The sequence below is a fragment of the Callospermophilus lateralis genome, chromosome 5 (genome assembly GCF_048772815.1).
Source record: "Callospermophilus lateralis isolate mCalLat2 chromosome 5, mCalLat2.hap1, whole genome shotgun sequence".
NCBI lineage: Eukaryota > Metazoa > Chordata > Mammalia > Rodentia > Sciuridae > Callospermophilus > Callospermophilus lateralis.
The window spans coordinates 5,393,385-5,418,990 of record NC_135309.1 but is presented as its reverse complement, the minus strand read 5'-3'; the positions used below and the strand labels follow the sequence as shown (position 1 = coordinate 5,418,990).

Genomic DNA, 25,606 nt, shown 5'->3' with positions numbered 1-25,606 from the left:
TGAGTAGAGTCAACCCTGTTCATTCACTCTTAAGTGACGATCACATTATCACACTAGTTGTCACTAGAAAAAGACAACATAAAACCACACCAGGCTTATTAGAGTGGAAAAAGGAAAACCAACAGGTTCCATGAGTGATCTGAGAAGATGGCCTTCCTGTGCACTTTGGGAGGTGGGGGGACACAGAAATCTAGCCCTACTGGAGAAAATGGTGGCTTCCTGTCATCAGTCACCTGCTGTGTGACCCAGGCAGAGAAATGACTCCTGTCCACATGAAAATGTGTGTGCACACAATCCAATTTTAGTCATAGGAGACAAAATTTAGAAACAAGTCCAACATTCTCCAAGTAGTGGGGAAAGGGCATGAGGTATCACTCTGGGGCAAACAGAAGGGAATATTCATTCACAGAGGAAGGTACATCAGCAGGGTCTGTGCTGGGAGGAGCCAGGCTGCAGAGGCTGCATGCTGGAGGCACTCCCATGGCGCTCTAAGAAGGCAACAGCAGAGCCAGCCCTGGGGTTCTGGTTCCCAGAGTTCAGTTCCTGGAGGAGGGGGCAGAGGAAGGGCTGAGTCACCAGGGACAGCACTGGAGCTCCCTGGGGGAGAGGAGCAGTTTTACATCCTGATGGGGGTGGGTCTACAAATCCATGTGCATGTCAAAGTTCAGACTTGGGCCTTGCTGATGCCTCTATATTTATAAAAAGATTGTTAATACAAAGGACAGAATAAAAAGCTTGAAGCAAAACAAGCAAACAACAACAACAAAAGGATATTAAGAATCAGGAGAATCTGCCTTTCTTCTCTGATCACTTCAGTTCCCATGAAGGTTCTGGCCCCAGCATATTTAGGGTTCTTGCAAGAACAAGATTCTTTATGATGAGACACAACATTGAACCTGGGTAGATGAAAAGCAGAAGTCTTACTTACAGTTTGAAGAAGAGCAAGCTGCCAGGCAGGGCCACTGAGGGAAACAGGCTAGGCTCTGGGAAGCATCTGAAGCAGGGTTGCTGGGCTGGTACTGACCAGGGTTCTCTGCACCCTGTGGATTGGCTGATTTAAATAATTCTCCAGGCCCTGGCCACAGGGCTGCCCCTCCTTGTGGTTTTGTCTCAGGGTGATAGGCAGGTACATGGAGGCCCTGAGTGAGAGTTTGATAAGGAAAGGAGTTGGGGTGTGGACTTAATCGGCTGCTCAAGGAGAGGAAGCCATGGGCCTCTAGCCAGAGCCTCCAACTGGTACAGACAGCAGATGTTTTTATTTTTATTTTGTTTTTTTAGTTGAATATGTTTATTATAAAGCAGGTGAAAGCCCCTTTTTCAGCAGGGTAAGATAATAGGAGGGTTTTTCATTTGTACCAGGGGTTAAACCCAGGGCACTTTACCACTGATCCACATCCTCAACCACATTTTAAATTTTATGTAGAGACAAGGTCTCTATGAGTTGCTTCTGGCAATTCACAATCCTCTTCCTCCGCCTACTGAGCACTGGGATTTCAAGGTGTGCATCACCAAGTTCATCAGTTTTAGTTTTTAAAATAATTTTATAGAGAACAATTTAGTTTGTCGTAGAATTCAAGTAGCATGCACATTTTGACCCAAATCTTGACCCTTCAGAAATCTATCTTGTGATGATCCACAATATGAACACTTTTTTACTAAAGCAATTTCTCTCTAGGCTTTTAGCCTAAAGAAGAAATTAGACAAGTACCCAGACATGTACAGAAGATTCCCATTATAATATTATTTGTCAATGAAAATAACTGGAAATTGGGTATGTCAAATATCCTTTAAATATTTATTTTAATAAATTCTTATTTAGTCATCAATGGGACACTTTTAGACATTAAAATTATGTTATATAACTGTATTTTGAAATAGTTAAGTATAACAGTGTAAACAAATCCATAATATGTCATTAAAGAAAGTTAAATATATATATATATATATATATATATATATATATATATATATATATATATATATGATACTCTTTCCTTTTTTTAAGTAAATAAGAAGCAAGTGATATGGTATGATTTCATGGGTATGCACAATAGAAAAATAACTATAAATGTAAAAGACAACTGTTCATAGTAATTTTCTCAGGCTAGTGGAATTTCTAAATTATTTTTGGTATTAATTTATTGCTGCATGGAAGATACATTCATTTTACAATCACAATTAAACTAATGAATAATTTACTTTTGGTAAAAATGCTTCTTAAGTAGATTATCCCAATTCTCTTACATATATATTTTAACTTCAACTACACCTTTCAGTGAGAACTTTCTGCTAATTACAGGGTGTTTCACTTTGGTGAAAGAGGAAAAAAGTGTTATTGTTGTTGTTTTACTTGTTGATTTTTATCATTCTTTTAACATGTTCTTGAACTCATTTATACTTTTAAACATTTTTATTTATTTCTCTACTCAGAATTTTTGTGAAGTTTTGACTTATCAGGCTTAATTTGCAAGCTAGATTTTGTTTAAATTTACTACTTAGGCAATTTATAGGTGGATTCATATCACTAATTTTAATGGCCCTTCATTTTATACCATGGATATCATCTCTGAGTAAGAGGTAAGCCACCAACTCAACCACAGATGACCAGACTGGCACTCTGACAGGTCATCTGTGCTAAGTGGGATCTTGATTTCTTAAAAACATTTCCAGTAGGAGCATCGTCATTGACTTAGGTCATCGTCTGGCTGGTTTATGGGTTCTGTCTTGGCACATCAGTCCAGTCTGATGGGATCATCGTGAATGTTTCCCTCAAATGCCTGGCTTTCTGGTGAGAAACTCTCCACCAAGTTGGTCTTAGAAATGCTGGCATCCCCTGCATGTAATTTGTCTTTCTCTGCCTCCAACAAGTGGGCATTCTGTTTCCTGGGCTTCCTGGCTTCCCCTTTAGGCTGTGACTAAGGGAGGTGCAGCAGGCACACATGCAGATGGAGCAACTTCCTGCATGCCATTTATAGACCTCTCCTTTGGGCTTTCATTTGTTCATAGAAATTTTCATGTATTGGTCCTGGATTATATTATACTGAAGACATAAATTGGTGTGCCTTCAGTATAATTTTCCTCAACCCTGGGAATGTAGTCCTTGGAGTATCTGTGCATTTTATCTTGTTGTCGCTTTTTTACATAGTGGAAGATATTGAAGTTTAATAAAGTAACCAGGGCCAATCCAAGGAAGAAAGGAATCCCCAGAGATAAAAAAAAAGTGCATCCAGAGTTTCTTGAAAGGCATGCTGTACAATATCCCTGAGCAGGAAAGAGTGGATTCTTCAGGCAGGAGCCATGTTAGTGTTGCTTCTTCGTGTCTAGACACTGGTTCTGAATGTGGTTACTTGAGGCATTTGAGTGGTATTCATAGCAGAGGAGCCTTTTAGAGAGTTGGCTACAAGGTGCCCCAAGTAGCAAAGGAAACGTTGGTCATGAGAAATGTGAAAGTGAGAATAAGAGGAAGGGGCTGGAGGAAAGGGTCTCTGTGGGCCAGCTGCAGCCCAGTGCCCTCACTTCCATAGTAATGTGCAAGAAAACACACCTGAAGCTCTGGGGTCTCCAATGATATCTTGGTAGACTTAGAAACTTTGCTTAAACTGTTTTTTTTTTTTTTTTTTTTAATAACAGTGATATCATGGTGTATTCTTTTGGTCAATATGGTAGATGTGGTAACTTAGTTGTTTTGTCACACACGTATGAAGTGCAGTGGTATTTATGTCATTAAGGAGAAGGTGACTGTGTTCATGGTTGGAGGAACAGGAGAAGAGATCATGGGGGAGATCTGGAGGGATGCAGGGAAAAGACCACGTGATGGAACCAAAGGACCCAATCTTAGAGGGCTGGGTAGTGGAGGGCTTGCCCAGGGTGAAGAGAGGGAGCATGCTGCAGACAGATTTTAATTCATAGGACCTTCCCTGCCGTCTGGTGTTCTTGGATGCTGTCACTCTCTGTTTCATGAAGTGCAGCATCTGGGCTGAGGGTGGGGCTTGTGCACCAACCGCTCACTGGCCAATTAGTCCTTGGCTTTTCACCTGCCTAATGGTTGAACTGGGAAGGTCCACCAATGAGTGTTCAGACTGAAGGGATAACTCTGGTGAAGGTTGGTGGCATGTGGCTCTCAGCACTCATGTGGATTTTGGGAAATGATGGCTACTTGGAGGGTTCGGGCCTCCTGGCTGTCAATCAAAGCACCCAGACGAGGATTAATAAGGTGGAATGTGAGCAGAGGGGTGTGTAGCTGCCCTTGCCATGCATTGCTGCCTGACTTCCACCAGAATCACCATTTGTGGGAGGTTAGGGTTGGATTCTGGGATATGGAATTGAACTCCTTGTTGTCTGCAATGTAAATTGGTATTTTCTCAGTGGATTTTCTGTCTCCTGACTTGGTGACCCACATTGTCTGTGGAAATGCCCCAGGAAAACTAATTTCAATTCCATGGAGAGATCAGAGAAAGGGCCAGATAAGATACCCACCACTTATAACTAAATACCGAGAAAGGTTTTTAAGTGGTGACACCATAGGCTCAAATGGACCCCACTAGGAGGGTGGGGACCTGGCTTATGGATAAGGCTGTGAGGAATATGGACCAGAAGAGTGTGAGCCTGTGGACTGGCCTCCTCAGGAGAGGCAGACAGGAAGGAATATAGAAGGGACAGGGGGTACATTTCAGGTCCACAGGGAGAGAGTTCATGTACACACCAAGGCCTCACAGGAAAGCCTAGGAAAGGGAGATGGGAAGGAATTTGAAAGCCTAGTTGAGGTGAGAGTCAGCCAGGAGCTTGTTATAAGGGAGGTGCTGACCAGGGGTGAGACAGACACCCATTTAGGGCTGCACTTGTCCTTATGTAGCCCACACATTCTTCTAGCTGTTTGAGACCCAGCAGGGGAATGGAGGTACTGCTGAGTGGTGTTTGTAAGGGCTCAGGACTGTGTGATTGGAGAAGCAAGACATGTGTCTTAGGAATTGTCAGTAATGTCCACAAATCTGAAGGGCAGAGAGTATCCTGCAAAGCTTGACCTTGTGTTCTTGGTATCTGCAGAAACATGGAAGACCTTGAGTTATACTTTGATACTCTGAGAGGAAAGAGATTCCCAGAGCACACTGTCCTACAGCAGAAGGCCCTTAAGAAACAGCTCAACATGAATGTGATTACAGGGACAGTTGTTGACCAGGAGATCCAGTGCTCATATATCTGTAAAAGCATGGATAAATGTGGTGGCCTTAGCAACTCATCCTTCATCAAGGGCATCCTGGGTACAGGGTGAAAGGGAGCAGATTCCCGACCTTCGCTACTTCAGATGTGTGGCAATGTCACACACACAGCCTGCGCTTTCTCTTTGACAGTCATTCCTTTCCTACAGAGGGGCTCCCTGGGTGGGGCGAGGGGTTAGGAGAGGTGACCTGAGCCAGCATCATGGTATCCTTCTCGACATAAAACAGGGAGGATCACTCATTCCGCAGGACAGGAGGCCCGTGGTTGATCCACTTTGTAATCAGGTGTCTCGGGTGGGCTGAGACTCTGAGCCTCTGTTTCTATGAACCAAAGCATGATGGGTGGCTGAGTACTGAGGGGCCTCAAGTAAGTGTGTGTGGCGGCCGAGGAGGTGGACTATCTGGAGATGCCTGCTGTGGAGACAGCACTGACTAGGATACATTAGTGAGATCCATGATAGCAAAGTATTTGCTGGTTGCCGCTGGACTTCATAATGTAATATAATTAATCACTGACCTTTTGCAGATTTCAGGCAATTGTTGGCTCTTACCAAGGTGCAGTGAGAATAGTCCCCTGCTCATTAATCAGGTATTATATACAATGAATTTTAGTTCTTAAAGTCCCAGTTCTAACTTAAATGGACGGATCAGCTGCTTTAACTAGGGTCTGCTAGATCTCAAGGTCAAGCAAGGTTGCGAGTACCCAGGACCTGGTTTAGTTTTCATGTATTATTACTGCATTGGAGCAGCTGAGCCCACAGTAGGCTATTGTAGGGCCAGGGTGTCCTAACTGTGGGAAGCTGCAGGGCTGCAGGTACAGTAAGACGAACCCATTTCCCTTCATGCCTCTCTTGGCTGTTTCTCTAGGATTATTAGAGCTCTGTGTTCAGTTCAGCAGGGTCTGCAAGTACAACCACCAGTTCAACCCCAGTACTAATTCTGACCATGAAACTCCATAAACTACTCATTTTAACAAATGCTGATCTCAGTTCTGAACCTACGTTACAGAGCACAAAGGTTACCAGGGTCCTTTTATTTCTTTACAAATTCTTTTAACAACTTTTGAATATTCTGCTGGGTCAAGCTAGGAACTGCTAATTTCTGTAGGTATGTGTTTACTCCCCTGTATTTTGGGCTCCTTTGTTGTTATGATCTAGCTGCCACATCTCTGTCTTTGGGGTTCAGTGTGCACATGATGGCTCTGTGTGCCCTCTGGGTGACTACAGGAAGGAGAGCATTGTAAGAAGGGTGGCCTTTCCTTCATTGGATTCAATACAGTTTAATGGTGGCTCAGAACTAGGTGACAGATGGACAAAAGGGAAACTATTGTCAGTTACAGCTGCAAAGCAGAGAAGGCTGCCGGCAAGGTCTGCTGGGAAGCGGGTCGCTGCCAGGAAGGGAGCAGGGACAGGAGGAAAGGGCTACTTACTGCAGATGAGCTTAGTTGGATTTCCTGGGCTCCCAGGCAGAGGGCTATCGCTGGTTGTCTGCTGCCTGGCCCTGGGACAACCAGGACTCATACAGTGGCCAGGAGTCTGTCTTGGAAAAGGTGATCCTATCCAAACTGTCTTTTCTTCATTTTGTTTATAATCCTTAGAGTTTTAATTAAAACACATTAATTGAATTAATTGTAAAAACATATTAATCGTATCCTTTAAAAACTTATCGTGAAAATTTTGTTTTAATGAATAAAGCACCCTGGAATGGAAAAATTCCTTTATGCTTTTCAGGTTTTTCATTTTAAATTCTAATTCATGATATCATTTTGAGACCTTTGAAACAGGACATTCATGTGAATATCCTGAGAACATTTATTTTTTCTATAATTTTTTTGCATTTTTTATACTCAAAATGTAATGAGTATATAAAATAAATGTGTTTGTGTTGATTGGTTAACTTCAGAAATATCTACCTATGTGTGTGTTTAGTCACTGACTGCCTTAAACGTCTCTCATTTTAGACCACTACATTTTCTGCCATCTGGATCTGGGATTATTCTGGACACCACAATTGCTGAGCTCACTCTGCAGATTGTATCACATTCTGGGATGGGAAGCTGCTCATTTCAGGGAATGTCGGCTGCGATTCCATATTACCAGGTCGGTGCAGGCAGAGGTCTCTCTCCCCATAATCGTGAGGAGCAGAGCAATAAGCCAGTTCCCACACCAGTTTCCCACACATTTCCCTGTGGCCTATTCCAGAACTCAAGCCTTCAAGACAGGGCAGCTGCAGAGATCATCTCAGGGCCACGCTGGCTCCCTCTGCTCTTAGCAGCATGCCTGCTTGCAGGGTGGACAGCAGGCAGCAGGGCGGCCAGGGAGCAGCCAGTCTGCACAGGGGACCAGACAGTTTCCCCAGCCAGCACATCAGAAGCCTTCCGGTCTCCGCATAGAAGATGGTTTAGTACGATTCAATTTTCTTTTATTCTGGCTGTTGACCAGACTCTCAGTCAGGAAAGAGTTGGCCTGAGAGAATATTCTGATTGAATTGACCTAATTAGAAAAGGTGGTTAATGTTAATCTAAACATCTCGGCAAAGTTTCTCCTCAGTGCCGGCTACAGGGAAATAAAATGGTCATTTTGAGCACATTTTCTGGAACATAGGCATAGAGAGGATTTATATCAAAGGCTTGATTTTTATTTCAGAATTTGGGCTCAAGGATATACCATATTTTGAAACAATTAATTATACAACTTCAATGTAATGGATAAAATGGGGTCAACTACACTGAAATCAAGGAACAACTACTTGAAAATATTAAAGTTTTTTTTTCAGTTTTTTTATGAGCCAGAAGTTTAAAAGAAAGGAAGAAAAATAACAGAGAGATAAATAAGATATTTCTAATTTACCACTTCATTGTAATATTTAATATGGAGATTATGAGCTATAGTATCATTGATCAATACAAATTAGAGTTGAGTCTATGACTATGAGCTTATAATTACACACACACACACACACACACACACACATATATATGCATTTTGGGTACCTTAGAAAAATGTTTTTGACATTCTTAATATTGAGAGCAGAAACAATTATAAAATGAGAAATACATCACTTTATAAAATGAGAAATACATCTCTTCACCCTCTGGTAAGTCCTGAAGATACTCTCTTCGGGTGGTTGGTTTTAAGAGTGCCCAGGGCCTGTGGAGTTCTTGGGGAGACAGGACACTTGTGCTTGGAAGAAAAGTTTGTTTATGCAATTATCAGGTAATCCAACTGGATTGCACTGGGCTTAACTGGCTTTATTTCCTAACCAGGAAGAAGAGGCAGGACCCTTTGGTGTGAATGGCTAGAGTAAGTGAGAAAAGTCAACATTTCACTAATCCTTCATAATTCAACCATGCTTCTGCAAGAGGAAGTAGGCTGTATTCACTTAGATGCCTGACTGATTGTTGTGCTTTCATAAAATAGGCTAACTCAGGAGCAAACCACCATGTACAAGTGTTTAAGTATAATTATCAGAGGTCTACATTATCAAGCCATGCAATCAGATCATATTTTACTTTGAACTTAGTCACAATTAATTCAATTAGTATTTATCACAAGATCTATTTCAGATGAACCTAAATATTAAATAGGTGGGTGAGAGTATGAACAGGTGTGTGTGAGGGGTCAGCATGGAACAATACACCTCCCTCTGTGCAGAACTAGCACATAGAGGTATGTGTGGACATACCTATGTTATACATGTGTGCAAACACTCACATGCAGATAGTATATATATAAAGGTATTGACTCTTAATTTTTATAACACATAACAAGTAAGCAAAAACTTCATTTGAACATGTATTTTCTAAAAATAGATGCTAGAATTTAGTCTCTTAAGCAAGCATGAATTTTTTAAACAAGTGTGAGATATTTTATTGGATCCTAAGTTATTGAACTCTTCCACCACTGATAGTCACAAGAGTTACTTTCAGCTGTTCCTTATTGTAGACTAATTTGCCTTAAGTTCACCATGTGCACCTGTTGGTATTAATGTGAAAATTTTTATACCAGTATTGTGCATTTATTCTTTTTATGCCTATATATTAGAGGTTTAATCAGCCTCTAAAATTTGTAGCCAATATAACATGAGTTTTGTATTGTGATATAATCATCAACCCTCAACAGTCTTGATATTGGTTCAACTAAAAAGGATCTGATATTGTGTAGTAAGAAGTTAAAATTTATACAGAAGTGATGATAATAATGAGGACTTACACATTATGAGTCCTAGTTGTTACACATTTCTTACATTAATAAACACAATCTTTTCTTCACTAAGAGCAAATACATAAGAACATTTTGAAGCCATTCTGTAATAATTAAAATCTGTAGGATTTCCATGTGGACTAGTGTCCCTGCATCTTCACAGACTGATGGCTTCACATGAATGGTGTCCATCCAAGGAAATGAGAACCCAGAAGCCTCTTTCTAGGCTTCAGGGTCACCTTTTATACAAGCTATATTAACTTGTATTCAGTCCAGAATCTTGTGTTTTAACATACATCTTAAAAATATGGTAATCAAGGTACTGGGAATCCAGGTAACACCCTGGAGGTCAGAAGCCAGCCATTACAGTGCCTCTTTGCAACGGCAGGGGAAAGCGATAAGGATGCAGTGCAGACTCTGTGGCTAGTGGCCACATTGGACATTCACAGCTGAATTCAAACAAAATTAAAGAGAAATAAGAGCTCTCACCTTGAAGGAGCCAGCTTTGCTCCCGTGCTCACTGCCCCATGTTGATGCTGGCTGCCATGGTGAATGTGACAGGAGAAGCTAAAGAGACAGAGCACCTCACCTGGGCACAGCCTCCTGCAGCAAGAGGAAAGCATTAGACCCAGGAGCTTCATACACCAAACAGTCTCAAATGTCCCCCAGCACTCAGCAATGTGGTAAGCCACGTTTACAAACACCAGGACAGGAAATCTCCGGTGGAAGTGACCTGACTGGTGCAGCCTGGAGTCTGTCTGTCTGGGCAATATTTGGCAGCCTTCTGCCTGGGATTGGCTGAGGTTCAGTTGCTTAGCTATAAGGGTAGACTCTCATTAGTAGGGTACACTTGGCTAGCACCTGAAGCCTGGTTTAGTTCTCCACATAGAAGGTCCTTTGGACCATCTCATCATTCACATACAGGGGCTATCACAGGTCCATTCACTCCAATTCAACATGTCCCTGCTTTTGGTCAAACCCTCCAATCTTGATGGATTGATCAAAACTCTGAACACAGGCAGTGATACCATCTTCTGCCACCATCACAATATGTGCTCTGTGCCATTGTATACTGCATACATGTAACTTGCTTTTGACTTTAACAGAGGCTTTCAGGTATGGGTGTGCCTGGAGTCTCAGAGGAGATCTTGGATTAGGTCTTTGTGCAACACTGGAGCTGTTAAAACTGTGGGACTCATGGATATGGACTAAATGCATTTTGCATTGTTTTTTTTTATTTTTTTATTTTTTTATTTTTTCATCTTCCATACATTTGATTTAAATGAGTTATGCATTTCCATTTTTACCCCAAATACAGACTGCAGAATCACATCAGTTACACATTCACAATGTTTACATAATACCATATTAGTGACTGTTGTATTCTGCTAACTTTCCTATCCCCTACTATCCCCCCTCCCCTCCCCTCTCATCTTCCCTCTCTATCTCATCTGTTGTTGTTCCATTCTCTCCCTTCCCCCCCTTTCCCCTCACAATCTTGTATATGTGATTTCGTATAAAAATGAGGGTGTCCTTCCGTTTCCATGCACTTTCCCTTCTCTCTCCCTTTCCCTCCTATCACTCGTCTCAGTTTAATGTTAATATTTTCCTCATGCTCTTTTCCTCTGTTCAGTTCTTAGTTGCTCTCCTTAAATCAAAGAAGACATTTGGCATTTGTTTTTTAAGGATTGGCTAGCTTCACTTAGTATAATCTGCTCTAATGCCATCCACTTCCCTGAAAATTCAATGATTTTGTCATTTTTTATTGCTGCATAATACTCCATTGTGTATAGATGCCACATTTTTTTTATCCATTCATCTATTGAAGGGCATCTGGGTTGGTTCCACAGTCTGGCTATTGTGAATTGTGCTGCTATGAACATGGATGTGGCAGTATCCCTATAGCATGCTCTTTTAAGGTCCTCAGGGAATAGTCCGAGGAGGGCGATAGCTGGGTCAAATGGTGGTTCCATTCCCAGCTTTCCCAGGAATCTCCATACTGCTTTCCATATTGGCTGCACCCTTTTGCAGTCCCACCAGCAATGTACAAGTGTACCCTTTTCCCCACATCCTCGCCAGCACTTATTGTTGTTTGACTTCCTAATGGTTGCCAATCTTACTGGAGTGAGATGGTATCTTAGGGTGGTTTTGATTTGCATTTCTCTGACTGCTAGAGAAGGTGAGCATTTTTTCATGTACTTATTAATTGACTGTATGTCTTCTTCTGAGAAGTGTCTGTTCAGGTCCTTGGCCCATTTGTTGATTGGGTTATTTGTTATCTTATTGTTTAATTTTTTGAGTTCTTTGTATATTCTGGAAATTAGGGCTCTATCTGAAGTGTGAGGAGTAAAGATTTGTTCCCAGGATGTAGGCTCCCTATTCACTTCTTTTATTGTTTCTCTTGCTGAGAAAAAACTTTTTAGTTTAAGTAAGTCCCATTTGTTTATTCTTGTTATTAACTCTTGGGCTATGGGCGTCCTATTAAGGAATTTGGATCCTGATCCCACAATATGTAGATCGGAGTCAACTTTTTCTTCTATCAGGTGCAGGGTCTCTGCTTTGATATCAAGCTCCTTGATCCATTTTGAGTTAACTTTTGTGCATGGCGAGAGAAAGGGATTCAGTTTCATTTTGTTGCATATGGATTTCCAATTTTCCCAGCACCATTTGTTGAAGATGCTATCCTTCCTCCATTGCATGTTTTTAGCCCCTTTATCAAATATAAGAAATTTGTAATTTTGTGGATTGGTTTCTGTGTCCTCTATTCTGTACCATTGATCCACCTGCCTGTTTTGGTACCAGTACCATGCTGTTTTTGTTACTATTGCTTTGTAGTACAGTTTGAACTCTGGTATCGCTATACCTCCAGATTCGCACTTCCTGCTTAGTATTGTTTTTGCTATTCTGGGTCTTTTGTTATTCCATATGAATTTCATGATTGCTTTATCTATTTCTACAAGAAATGCCATTGGGATTTTGATTGGCATCGCATTAAACCTGTAGAGAAGTTTGGGTAATATCGCCATTTTGATAATGTTAGTTCTGCCTATCCATGAACAGGGTACATTTTTCCATCTTCTAAGATCTTCTTCTATCTCTCTCTTTAGGGTTCTGTAGTTTTCATTGTATAAATCTTTCACCTCTTTTGTTAGGTTTATTCCCAAGTATCTTATTTTCTTTGGGGATATTGTGAATGGGGTGGTTTTCCTCATTTCCATTTCAGAAGTTTTGTTGCTGATATACAGGAATGCCTTTGATTTATGCGTATTGATTTTATATCCTGCCACTTTGCTGAATTCATTTATTAACTCTAGCAGTTTCTTTGTAGACCCTTTTGGGTCTGTTAAGTATATTATCATGTCATCCGCAAATAGCGATAATTTAAGTTCTTCTTTTCCTATTTTTATGCCTTTAATTTCTTTTGTCTGTCTAATTGCTCTGGCTAGTATTTCAAGAACTAAGTTGAATAGAAGTGGTGAAAGAGGGCATCCCTGTCTAGTTCCAGATTTTAGAGGGAATGCCTTCAGTTTTTCTCCATTTAGAATGATGTTAGCCTGAGGCTTAGCATAGATAGCTTTTACAATGTTGAGGTAAGTTCCTGTTATCCCTAGTTTTTCTAGTGTTTTGAACATAAAGGGATGCTGTACTTTGTCAAATGCTTTTTCTGCATCTATCGAGATGATCATATGGCTCTTATCTTTAAGTCTATTGATGTGGTGAATAACATTTATTGATTTCCGTATATTGAACCAGCCTTGCATCCCAGGGATGAATCCTACTTGATCATGGTGCACAATTTTTTTGATATGCTTTTGCATTCGATTCGCCAGGATTTTATTGAGAATTTTTGCATCTAAGTTCATTAGAGATATTGGTCTATAGTTTTCTTTCTTTGAAGTGTCTTTGTCTGGTTTTGGGATCAGGGTTATGTTGGCCTCGTAGAATGAATTTGGAAGAGCTCCTTCTTTTTCTATTTCTTGAAATAGCTTGAAAAGTATTGGTATTAATTCTTCTTTGAAGGTTTTGTAAAATTCTGCTGTATACCCATCCGGTCCTGGGCTTTTCTTAGTTGGTAGTCTTTTGATGGCCTCTTCAATTTCTTCTTTTGTTATTGGTCTGTTTAAATCGTGTGTGTCTTCCTGACTCAATCTGGGCAGATCATATGACTTAAGAAATTTATCGATATCTTCACTATCTTCTATTTTATTGGAATATAGAGTTTCAAAATACTTTTTAATTATCTTCTGTATTTCTGTAGTGTCTGTTGTGATATTGCCTTTTTCATCCCGTATGTTAGTAATTTGCGTTCTCTCTCTTCTTCTCTTCGTTAGCGTGGCTAAGGGTCTGTCGATCTTATTTATTTTTTCAAAGAACCAACTTTTAGTTTTATCAATTTTTTCAATGGTTTTTTTTGTTTCAATTTCGTTGATTTCCGCTCTGATTTTAATTATTTCTTGTCTTCTGCTATATTTGCTGTTGTTTTGCTCTTCCTTTTCTAAGGTTTTAAGATGTAGTGTGAGTTCATTTATTTGTTGGTTGTTTCTTTTTTTGAGGAATGAACTCCAGGAAATGAATTTCCCTCTTAAAACTGCTTTCATTGTGTCCCATAGATTCCGGTATGTTGTGTCTGTATTGTCGTTTATCTCTAGGAATTTTTTGATTTCCTCCTTTATATCTTCTGTAACCCATTGATCATTCAGTACCATATTGTTCATTTTCCAGGTGATGCAGGATTTTTCCTTCCTTCTTTTATCATTAATTTCCAGCTTCATTCCATTATGGTCAGATATGGTGCATGGTATTATCTCCACACCTTTATATTTACTGAGAGTCGCCCTATGGCATAATATATGGTCTATCTTTGAGTAGGATCCATGTGCTGCTGAGAAGAATGTGTATCCACTTGATGATGGTTGATATATTCTATATATGTCTGTTAAGTCTAGGTTATTGATTACGTTATTAAGTTTTATAGTTTCTTTGTTCAGCTTTTGTCTAGAGGATCTGTCCAATGGCGAGAGTGGTGTGTTGAAGTCCCCCATAATTACTGTGTTGTGGTCTATTTGACTCTTGAACTTGAGGAGAGTTTGTTTTATGAATGTTGCAGCACCATTGTTTGGTGCATATAAATTGATAATTGTTATGTCTTGTTGGTGGATGGTTCCTTTTAACAGTATATAGTGTCCTTCTTTATCCCTTTTGATTACCTTAGGTTTGAAGTTGACTTTATTCGATATGAGAATGGCCACTCCTGCTTTTTTCCGATGGCCATATGAGTGGTATGATTTTTCCCAACCTTTCACCTTCAGTCTGTGAATGTCTTTTTCTATCATATGCGTCTCCTGAAGGCAGCATATTGTTGGATTTGTTTTTTTAATCCAGGTTACTAGCCTATGTCTCTTGATTGGTGAATTTAAGCCATTAACATTTAAGGTTACAATTGAAATATGGTTTGTACTTCCAGTCATGTTTATTTATTTATTTATTTTAGATTGGTTAGTTTTCCCTCTTTGGTTATTTTTCTTCCCCTTTACTGAGATACCTCCCACTGTTAGTTTTGGGTGCTATTTTTCAGTTCCTCTTCTTGTAATATTTTGGTCAAAATGTTTTGCAGTGCTGGTTTTCTGGCTGCAAATTCTTTTAGCTTTTGTTTATCGTGAAATATTTTAATTTCATTGTCAAATCTGAAGCTTAGTTTTGCTGGATACAGTATTCTTGGTTGGCATCCATTATTTTTCAGTGTTTGAAATACGTTGTTCCAGGATCTTCTCGCTTTCAAAGTCTGTGATGAAAAATCAGTCGTTAACCTAATTAGTTTACCCCTAAATGTAATCTGCTTCTTTTCTCTCGTAGCTTTTAGTATTCTCTCCTTGTCCTGTATGTTAGCTATCTTCATGATTATGTGTCTTGGGGTTGGTCTATTATGGTTTTGGATGTTTGGGGTCCTGTAAGCTTCCAGGATTTGGCAATCCATTCCATCTTTCATCTCTGGGAAGTTTTCTAGTATTATCTCCTTTAGTAAGCCATCCATTCCTTTGGACTGATTCTCTGTGCCTTCTTCTATCCCAATGACTCTCAAATTTGGTTTTTTGATAAGATCCCATATCTCTTGGATAGATTGCTCGTGAGATTTCAGCATCTTTTCTGTGTTAACTATATTCTTTTCAAGTTGATAAACTTTGTCTTCATTATCTGATGTTCTGACTTCTACTTGATCTAGTCTGTTTGTAATATTCTCATTAGCGCTTTTAATCTGATTTACGGATTCTTGCATTTCTATGATTACAACTTGATTTTTTTTTAACACCTCTATCTCCTGATAAAGCTCATTCTTTACTGATTGAATTTGTGTGGTTAGTTCCTCTTCAAAATATACTTTCAATGCTTGGATTTGCTGTCTCATGTCTTCTCTAATATTCCGTTCCATCTGAATTAGGTATGCCCTGATTTCTTTCCCTGTCCAAGTTTCTGTTTCTGCTATGTCCTCTTGTACATTTAGATTGTCCTGCATTGTTTGTAACCCTTTTTTCCCTTGTTTTTTCATATTGTTCACGTTGCTATCCAGCTCTGTTTGACTGCTTTGTAACTGCTTTCTCCTATACATTTGTTTTGGCTTTGTATATCTCTGTTGTCTCTCTTTTGTGTTGGGAGATTATGCCTAGAAATGTTGGGCTTTGTTGTGCTTTAAAGCAGATTCATTCAATTCATATAAGGCTTCTAGGTTCTGTATGCATATAATGTTTTGCTGTTTGTTCTTAGGTCTATACGTTTAGGTTAGGTGCTCTGGTGGTACGATGGTTAGTATGTCTTGGCTACTTTAGAAGATTGCTCCACTGAAGGTGGATACTACCAGGCAATTGGATCAGGGTGTTGTTAGTAGCTAGGTATTTGGGAGTCTTATAGACAGCCTCGAGATATTCACCTATTTGCATTTAGACAATTACACGCAATGGAAGATGTAATGCTTGGGATGAGAGTTGGGGGGTAAGGGGATGAAGGTGCTGTTAAAAAGATAAAAGGATGGAGGGAGAGATAGATTAGAGGGGAATGAAAAGAACAATAAAACTTGAAATGGGATAGAAAGAGAGAAAGAGTAGGGGGGAAAGGATCAGGGAGAGAATAAGGTGAGAGAAAAAAAAATATATCGGCAGCATCAACCACAACAACAACAACAACAACAAAAAAAAAATTAAAAAAATACAAATAAAAATAAAAATAAAAAATAAAAAATAAATTAAAGTCTTGGAGATCCTCCTTCTTCTCTTCCAGTAGGTGGAGCTGTGCCCTCCAAGCGGAGCGTCTGCTCTGTACCTGCCGAGAGCTATCTCTGTAGGGCGTCTCCTGGGGGTCTCTCAGACTTGTCAGTCCCGAGCCATTTCAATTCTCCAGCTCTTAACCCCCTTCCTCCTGTCAGCCTGCCAGCCAGGTCCTGTTCCCCAGAAGTGATTCTCCAGAGGTCTAGTTACACTTGCAGCCCCACCGTGTGTCCCTTTTAAGCCCCAGTGCTGTGGTTAACTGGCGGCTAAGACCCTGGCGGTCACCGCTGGTGATATGGGGGCCTTGGGGTCTGGGATCCCCTCTGCTTCCCTACGGACACGACCCCTGAGAAGTCAATGATGTTTCCTGGCTGCCTGTATCAGTATGGGAAGTCACGCACCTGCTAAAGTGGATTCTGCTGGGAAGGAATTCCGCCGGCCGAACTCCGATGACGTCACCTCTCTGCTATGGCGGGCCTCAGGCTCCTTGCCGGAGTGTCCGAGGGGAGGGGTGGAACTGGCCCGGCCCGGTTCGCCTCAGCTCCTGCGTCGTGGGGGCTTGGCTAAAGACTTCTTCCTGCCAAGCTGTGTCTCGGCATCTAGCGGGACCCAGTCACTTTTGCTGCGGGCGGGTGGACTGATCTGCAGCTGTGCCCGCGGTGCGGACTGTGGAAGGTGAATCTGGTACTCCGCGTCTAGCGGCAGGGTCCCGCTCGTCCGGGTCACATAGACGTTTTTTTTAAAAAATCCTAGTAGCTCCCGGGCGGTCTCTCTTCAATGGAATTTTGCTAGGAGAATCTCCGTTGGAAGGATCCAAGAGTTATCCTTGCAACTTTATGCCCCCATCACTGGGAGTACAGTGAAAGTGCAGCCTCTCTGCCCGCCGCCATGTTGGATCCCTGCATTTTGCATTGTGAGATGAAAATGAGCTTTTGGAACCAGGCGCACTGGCGCATGCCTATAATCCCAGCAGTTCAGGAGGCGGAGGCAGGAAGATTATGAGTTCAGCAATTCAGCGCTAAGCAATGCAGTGAGACCCTGTCTATAATAAAATACAAAATAGGGCTAAGGATGTTAATCAGTGGTCGAGTGCCCCTGAGTTCAATTTCTGGTACTCCCCTCCTCAAAAAATAAAAAAAAAATGAGCTTTTGGGGGCCAAGGCAGAATGTTCTAGTTTAAATATGAAGTGTCCTCCAAGAGCTTCTTTGTGAATGCAGGAATATTTCACAAATGGAGTGATTAGATTGAGAGTGTAACCTAATCATTTCATGTTGGTTGGAATAAACTCACTGGGTGGTCATTGTAGACTTTGCATGATGAGAGGAGGCAGGGCACTGGGTTATGCCTGATAGGGTTCATTTCCCTGTACTTTTTGTACCTCTCTGCTTCCTGGCAGCCACTAGTGAAAATAGAAGTAATATCAGAGCAGGTCACAAAGAGAGCTTCTGCCCTAACTGCTTACTGCACGCAGCAAAGAAAAACCTCGGCAGGCAGAAGGTTCTGACAGACCCAGTCAGTGCCTGGTTCACCTTACAACTCACACTCAATAGACCACATGAGAAATGTGACTAAGTGTAGAGATGTTGATACATAAAAGAATCAAGTCTCCAAGTGCACTCCCAGAGTGGGCATGGGAGGAGCGGGCTTAGCTGTCAGCACACTGTGCTCCTGAATTGCTGGCAGGGTGCAGTAAGTACCCTGCTACACCGCTGTGAATGTCCCCACTGGTGATTTTAAATTTCCCTGCTGGGTGAGGTTAAGAGCCCTGGTCCTTCGAGTCCTTCTGGGGGCCTGTTTGCCCAGGACTGTGGCTCATACAGTGGTGGGTTGTCACCGTCCTGTTTTCATGGACTTGTGGAGAGCTGCGTGGGTTAAGACCTGTATGATACGACACCCACACGATTTCCAGTTTGTCCTCCTCTTACTTGGTTTTCTGAACATGTCACAGAAGTTCTGTCTTCATAGGCTCCTGTTCCTCTCTGTATTCGGGGACTCTTCTGTTGCAAGAGCAGCGAGCGCCCTCTGCAGGAATCTGGGCTTCACCGACTGGAAACGCCCCCTTCAGGGCATCAGAGTTCAGTCTGCTCTGCTGGGCACCTCTGGCTCACCTTGCTGTGTTCTAGAGTCCCGGGGACTCACCTTGCTGTGTTCCAAAGAGTCCCCGGGACTCCCATGAGTATCTCAGGGAGGCTACTCTATCCATTACATAGTCGAGCTCCTTAGCTAATCGGAGGAGAGGACACAGCCCTAAGCAAGAAGCTGCGGGTTTCGGACTCCTGGAGGACCCCAGGGAGAACCACTGCACCCCTAGGGCTGGAGGTGGTGTTCATCCAGGCTGTTTGCAAGAACTCTTATGTGAGTGGCCAAATGCATTTATTAAGCAACATATATTAGAAATTCTGTTTTGCTTTTAAAGTTTTTGATAATATGTTCCAATGAGAGAAATATAAACAAGTTTTGTTTTGTTTTTTTCATTGATAACCTGAGACACTGGCCACCTGATACCGTATGGGCATGTACCTAGCTAGGTCTACAGTCTTTCTGGGATGCTCTTCAGGAAGAAGCCCCCTGACACTCATTCCCTGCAGAGGCAGAGCTTGCATCTAGAAGCGCTGCGTTTTCAGCTCTACCCACCTGGGACCTCTCATCCATGAAAAAGAACTTCCTTCCTCCCCACTTCTGCTCACCGATTTCAATGCTTTGAAAACCAGAGAAAACATATTAATGAGAAAGGATGGGTGAGATCTGAAAATCCCTATTATAATATTTTTAAGTAGTATGATGAACATTGGTAGTGCATGTTTTAAATGAATGCAACACTTTATTTAACCCTTAAAGGCATACATTCTGAATGGTACTGTTAAGATACAATTCATATGCCATAAATACTCCCATACACAGGACAGAATCCCAGGTCTTTTAATATGTTAGAGCTGTACAAGAATGGCACCAATTTAAAAATGCCATCATCTCTTGGCATTTTACTTGAATAATCTAAATATCAAATATCATATTAGTTAACATAGCAATCTGTTGTATATTTACATGCATATATTTTTTAAATTTATAAATGAATGATGATCTCTATGTGTGTTTATATAGGTATCACATATAAATTTACTTAATAAATAAAAAATAAATTTCTAATAAAATTATTAAAAAAACCAGAGAGGTGGGGGAGGATCTCAGAGGATAAAGGGAAGATGAGTGTAGTAGGAATTGAGGCGACTGGAAGAAGGAGGGGAAAAGGGAGGAAATGAGAAGCTAATTGACAGAATTATACCATATGCATGTACAAATATACCCCAGCAAATTCCACCTTTATGCATATGTATCAAGCACCAAGTCAAAATTAACAAATAAATAGAGGGAAGATCAGTAGAGAAGAGGAAGGGGAGTAGGGGAAGGGGAGGGGAGGGAGAGAGGAAACAAAAGCCCAGGAGGCACTGCTGACCCTTCTCAACTGTACACAAGGTATTCTCCCTCCACTCCATGGTGACTTTCCTCTCCAATATTCTTTGTAGTTGTGTTCATGATTCAAACACTTCCAAAAACTTCTTTTATTTATTTATTTTTACATTTTTTCCATAGGGGAAGCCCAAGCGGGCTTGGTTTGCAGAGGAAGAGCCTTGTCTCCAGAGCACCCCTCCTGCAGACTTGTCCCAGCTGCCCAGTGCCCGCCTGGTCCAGGCCCACAAGTCCAAGCCCTCCACTCCCTGCACAGGCTGTGGAGTCTGTGGGGCACTGGTGCAGTTGGCAGAGGGGCCGGCTTTCCTGCTCCCGTGACTAGGTTTTCCTCCAGCTCACCAAGAGGGTCAGTTCTGGTACATCAGAGTGAGAAGAGGGGAAGGAACCCATTCCCGGGTAGTATAAATAGGCCTGGAGCGATGCAGAGATTTACACTCAGCACTTACATTTCAGGAGCAAGTGTGTTTTTTTTAAGACTGTTTTGTTTTATTTTGCTTTAAACTTCTCTAAAATGTCAGTAAGAGAGAAAAGTAATTTCTCCCATTTCTATTAAATTTTATGTTTCACTTTAAACATTTTGCTGCTGCTTTTATCTTTACGTATGAAATAACAGATGTCCTGGGTCATGATCTTATGATGATCCCATGGCTTTGACCTCCTTGCATAAACAATTTATATGTATATAATTTAATATTTTACTTTATATAATGATTTAAATATAGTTCAGTGTATCTTTATTTTTCTGTTTCATTTTGTCTTTCTCAATGAAGATCTATGGTTATGTATATATGCATTTAAAACACACCTTTCAGCAAGTCTAGAAATTAAACTGTTTTAAATAAGTTACACGTCAACCAAGTATCTCTTATTGTACCATCAGCTGAAGCAGAGCCCTCTGGTCTACCACCAAGCACACACACACACTCACACACATACACATACACACACTCACACCTACACATATTTTAAACTTATAAGGCCACAAAGTGTATTTTAGAATACATCCTCTATGCAGTGTGTAAAGCGATCACCAAATAAGAGCAATGTAGATGATGTTCCATTACTTGATAATGCACAGTGTCTGTGGACGTCTGGGTTCTCGTGGGTTCTATCACTTATTTTGAAAGGAAAAGCTACCAGACGGTCTGCAGACACTCCCAGAAATAAGCCAGAGGGACTACCACTGCTTCACTTGACCAGGAGGATCACGATTCTCACAGAAAGCCCTACAGGAAACGGGCCTTAAAAGACAAATTTTTCTGAAAGCCCTTGATGGATGCAGAGCACCTATTATTCACCTTGACTCGGAGATTTTTAAAAAGAAGACAGAGCCTCATGGTGGAAAATCCATGGGATTGATGAGGACAGGGTGCAGAAGCAGGAAGATGGCAAAGTGGACTTCGTCCAAGCGGCCACACTTATTTATATCAAGAGGTTACATAGATTGTTAGTACCATAACCACATTACTGTTTAGAGTTTCAGTAAGGTTGCTTATTCTGCAGTTATACTTCACAGTTACAATATGCAACGTTAGGAGCTTTGTGTAGTTCTCAAGAAAGAACATTGTCTGAAGTAACTGTTAAGAGGGCAGCTCCAGGAGCACCAGAGCTTGGTGAAACATTGTGGTTATCAAGCAAGTAAGTTCCTTTATTCCCGGGAGTTATGTGCCTAAGATTAAGGTGGAAGCTGATAAGACTCTAGCATAGAGGGCATTACCATAGCAACCGGGCATCCTATGCCTTTGCCCAGAGACTTTCCCAGGCACCAAGCAAGTCATCAGTAACCCCAATCCCAAACACAGAACCCCTACAGGCCTGCCCTATGGGTGCTGCCTAGATGGTGAGGAGGGACAGCAGTGCCATTGGGTAGGTGGAGTAGACATTTGGTGACAGAGGGAAGGAGGCCTGTGACATCTGGGAGGGTCCCAAGGTGGGTCCCAGGTGGCAGCTATTGAGGGTCCATGAGAGGACATGGGACCTGAGAGGACATACTACCATAAGAGGACATACTACCCCCTGTAGTAGTTGCACCCCCTCCTCCACAGAAAATCTTAACTAAGCTTCTCCAGAAATCTTCACCATAATTGATTTTAGGACCATCAGCAAAAGAGTCTCTACAAAAAGACTCAATGTAGGTAAACTTTCTATTTTCCTGTTGCTCTATTTTAATTGGCCATTGGCCTGGAAGAAATCAGCACTCCAGGTGCTGAACACTCACCCCTTTACTAGTTTTTTCACACAAATTTATCCAGCATAATAGTTTGTAGAAGTATGTTTACTAAATACAAAATGTGATAAATAAAAGACAGGTCCTTTAACAAGGCCTCTGGCCTTGAGCTGGGGCTTCACAGAGATAGATGTCTGCATTTCTAAGATAAGAGAAGTTACCAACTGGGTTCCATGGTAACAGCTGGCAGGGGGAGGAAAGAAAGGAGAGAAGCAGCTCTCTCCTTCTCAGGTGTTGTCCTTGAAGGGTTAACTTGCCCAGAACAGAGAAAGAAAAGCTGCTTTTATGTGAACTTCTGCAGACTGTGAACTTCTGAGCCCCTCCCCTTACATGCTGGGTATAACGTTCTGAAATTCCCTGAACTCGGAGTTCAGGGGGATTGATTGATTACAGCAAAAGCTGTTCCCTCTGAACCTGGCTATAACCAAATAAAACTGTTTCCTGCTATCTTTTGTGCCTTGCCTCATCTGACCCCTACAACACTGCCACCGCAGGTCTCAGGAGAGATGGGCAGTGTGGAGATGGGCTTCTGAGGAAGGAGCAGAGGGCAGGGTAGGTGGTCAGTGCTGGGTACCGGGGTCGTCTCAGCAGTGCTCAGGCAGATGGCACAGGTGCTCCAAGGACACTGCCAGAGGATTGGCAGACTGAATTCATCAGCCAGCAAAACAGCAACTGGGTCCCCTCCAGCAACTGCTGGCAAAGGCTGAACCAGAGAAGCGAGGCTGTTCTTGGCAGAGCTGTCCTGGGGCACCCGGCTTTGGATGCCCTGCATTCTGATAGCTGGACAGCCAGGCAGACGGTGATCACCGTGGTGCTGGTCAGCAGACACCTGACAGTGTGAACTTGCTGTGGAGGGATGATCCCAAGTTTGAACCTACCCTCATCCTTCAGAAGGGCTGGAGGCCAACTGCTTTGCATTTGGGGTCAGGGAAGCAAAAAGCTGGTCATGGGCCTGAACTCTCTCTTGGCTCGGCCCCAGGGCAGCTGCTCTGCCCTGCAGCGGCTTTGCTCAGGATGTTTGAGGGAGTAAGGGGGTTCCTGCTGCAGTGCCCCAGGTACGACCAGGGCTCAGGTCTTCAGGGATATCTGGTGCCAGGGAAGCAACTACATTCCTGATCCCAAGAAAGGAACTCAGGCACGTCACTCATTTCCTCTGGGAATGTCTGTGTCCTCCACTGAGGTGGTTGAGCATGTCCTCCACAGGTTCATGGGATGGAGGCTTGGTCCCCAGCATGGCAGTGCCGAGGTGCAGGGCCTTGTGAGACTGGGGTCAGTTCCTCACGGCACAGAGCACCTCCCTGCAAGTGGGCAGATGATGGGCTTCCAGAGCCAGTGGGCTGCCACAGGAGAGGCTTGGCATACAGCGAGGCACCCCACAGCACGCACCCCGGTGCAGGAGGCAGCTCCCTTTTTGATTCCCTGCCATGTGGTGAAGCTGTCAGGTGATGCTACAGGGCAAACAGAGGAGGCCACCTGATCTTGGACTTTGAGAGTTAAAAAAAAAGCAAAAAAAAAAAAAAAAAAAAAGACTGTGACCTAAATTAACATTTTTCTTTACACAGTGGCCAGACTCTGGTATTTTATTATAGCCGTTCTTCCTTGAACCCACTGCTCTTTCCCATCATGGCTGCCTGGAGAGTTTAGGAGTACCAAAGGCCTGCACAAATAGCTCCCAGGGTGCTCTGGACCTCAGAGATATTCCTCTCCCTGACTGCAATGCCCTCAGGACAATCAGGAAATTGTATCCCGGAAGCAAAGGCTCTGAAGACTCACTCCATGTAGCACCTGGGGAGCTGCTGCCTGCTCTTTGGAGCACCAGCATGGGGCCAGACAGCTGTGGGAACAGGGGTTGGGGGCTACTAAAGAAACACACTGTCAAATAACAAGCCTGGCCAGGCACCCCTGCTCCAGATCAGCTGCTGGGGGAGTGTCTCAGGGTGTGTGTGGGGGTCCCCTGGATAATCCTCAGTGGCAACTTCCACAATAAAAATCAGAACACATTCTCTTCCTGCACCGACGGGGGCCATCAACCTCCCAGCAGTATGCGGTGGGTGTTTTTGTCTGCTGTGCCACTCCACAAATGGACAGGCCATGGCAGAGATGAGTGGTGCAGGCAAGTGGCAGAGTGGAAGAGCCAGATGGGTGCCAGCGCCCGAAGTCCAGCATGGAAGCTCTGAACCACAACCTGCAGGGGCTACTCAGTCAGGCCTAAGTCAATGTGGCAGAGGACTCCAGCACTGCCAGCTCTGCCTGGACTGTCCAGCCTAGAGATGACCCAAACACCACCCATCATCTGACAGTCAGGGGTCACGGCACCCAACACAGCTTCTGCAGACATTTCCAAGGCATAAGTGGAAAAGGTGTTTGGGGCCATGTGCTTCTGGCCAGATCACAAACTCTGAGGCTGCAGATATCACCTAGGAGGAACATCCAGCTGCTGGAGGCCCTGCATACTTAGGTCTCTCCAGCACACCACCAAACTTCAAATCCCAGCAGGAACTGGGGAGATGCTTCCTGTATTCTGCACATTAGGGGTGAGCCCTGTTCCTGAACACTACAGACGTGACCACCCTAGATGACTGAGCACTGCAGTGTCCCCTGTGCTGTCAGCTGGGGTCTGCACCTGCTGGCCCACACCCTCAAAGGTGATGCAGAGAGCCTCCATGTTCAAAGAGCGTCTCTCCTCGCGACTCACTCCCTCCGTGATGGCTGGCCAGGACACAGGGAGGGAACCTGCTCAGTCGACAACTCCACACAGCGCTGCAAACAGAACCAGAATCCATGATTCCTCATTGTCAGCAAATTCAAGATGGCCGTGGAGGGGCCTATCCAAGAGGAGGTGGGGAAGGAAGAGGTAGCAGGTGCTCGCCCAGTGCTCCTGGGGCCTTGCCCCTTCTCACCAGGCTGGTCCTGAGGCTGAGCCAAGCAGACACCAAGACCACAGAGTCACAGACTCAGCTCCTCAGACAACCAAGCGCCAGCCCAACAGCCACCTCTCCAGTCAACTCCCAAGGACGCCATGCAGGGTGCGTCAGTGAAGGGGAGTTCCTTCTCTGTAGGACACTCCTGTGACAATTGGTTTGCAATATCCTGGGCTCTGAGCCACTTGGGGCACAAGGGCACCCCGTACGTAAGATTGGTCACCTGGGCTCCCAAACACACTGAGTGACGATGGGCAGTGTGAAGATGGTGGGAATGCAAGGTCACAGGCTCCCCTTCCAAAGACCCTCTGAGCA

The 25,606-nt window shown here is 43.0% G+C and overlaps 1 pseudogene; it reads right to left on the bottom strand.

Annotated features, from left to right (window-relative positions):
* Positions 1-2,732: 2,732 nt before the first annotated feature.
* On the bottom strand, positions 2,733-25,035 carry LOC143400183 (T-cell receptor-associated transmembrane adapter 1 pseudogene; annotated as a pseudogene).
* Positions 25,036-25,606: the final 571 nt, after the last annotated feature.